This window comes from Bison bison, unplaced genomic scaffold (assembly GCF_000754665.1).
Source record: "Bison bison bison isolate TAMUID 2011002044 unplaced genomic scaffold, Bison_UMD1.0 scf7180017864461, whole genome shotgun sequence".
NCBI classification, from domain to species: Eukaryota; Metazoa; Chordata; class Mammalia; order Artiodactyla; family Bovidae; genus Bison; species Bison bison.
Window position 1 is genome coordinate 17,930,792 of NW_011495023.1, and position 1,272 is coordinate 17,932,063.

Consider the following 1,272-nt stretch of genomic DNA (forward strand, 5'->3'; position numbering starts at 1 on the left):
CCCTTTTTTTTTTTTTTTTTACTTTTTTTTTTATTTAACTATTTTTTAAACTATGTTTCAAAAGCAGTAACCTTGGTTTATAACATTATATAACTTTCATGGGTATAGCATTATATTTCTACTGTATACACTATGGCATGCTCAACATCAAAAGTTTAGTTTCCATCTCCCCTGTCTGCTTGGATGACTGGGTTCAGCTCCTCAGGTCCAGGGATTGGTGCTAAGCCTTCTGAGGGAAATGGCTTCTTGAGGACCCAGGATGAGGCCAGGTAGATGGGGGTACTTGATGTTCTTCTCCCAATGAGGAGACTAGGACCCAAGAGGCAGAGGAAGGCCTTTCCCTGGCAGGGTCCCTTTGACTCTCTCTCTGGAAATTTAAGGCCTTGACCTCACATTAGAATTAATGAGGAGTTAAAAAAAGAAACCTTCAGGGAGCCTGATTAACACAAACGAGCCAAGCTTGGGCATCAGTATTAAAAAAAACCTCCCAGGGATGCTCCTGTTCCGTGAGGGTTGAGGACCACTGCTCTGGCACAGACTCTAAGCCCGCCCATAGGACCCCAGGCTGTCCTTCCCCTGGGGGCTCCTCCTCCTCCTCCCCCTCCTGTGGGTCATTGGAGCTGGGTTCAAAGGGCTCCTCAGGACTGCTTTTTCGGCAAAGCATCCTGTGTTAGTCCTCCTGGTAGGGCCACGAGAAGTTCCAAGTCCACAGAAAAATCCCAGCTCCTGAAAGATTCTCCTCATATCTGTCAGCTCCCTGCTGCCTGCACAGAACATTACTCTGGGAGGTTTTTCTTTCTTTCTTCTTTTTTTAATTCCAAGTTCCTGGCAGCCACTAAAAGTTCTCAAAGGCAGAAGCTGACTTTGATAGACTGTCAGTGGAGTTGAAAATTGCAACTTTTAACAATTTTCAAAACCCTCACTTTTCTGGTCTGTCTTTTGCTTTGGATATGAGTGTTAGTTGCTCAGTTGTGTCTGACTTTTTGCAACCCCATGGACTGTAGCCCAGATCTCTTCAAGAAAATTACAGATACCAAGGGAACATTACATGCAAAGATGGGCTCAATAAAGGACAGAAATGGTATGGACCTAACAGAAGCAGAAGATATTAAGAAGAGATGGCAAGAATACACAGAAAAACTGTACAAAAAAGAGCTTCACAACCCAGATAATCATGATGGTGTGATCACTCACCTAGAGCCAGACATCCTGGAATGTGAAGTCAAGTGGGCCTTAGAAAGCATCACTACAAACAAAGCTAGTGGAGGCGAT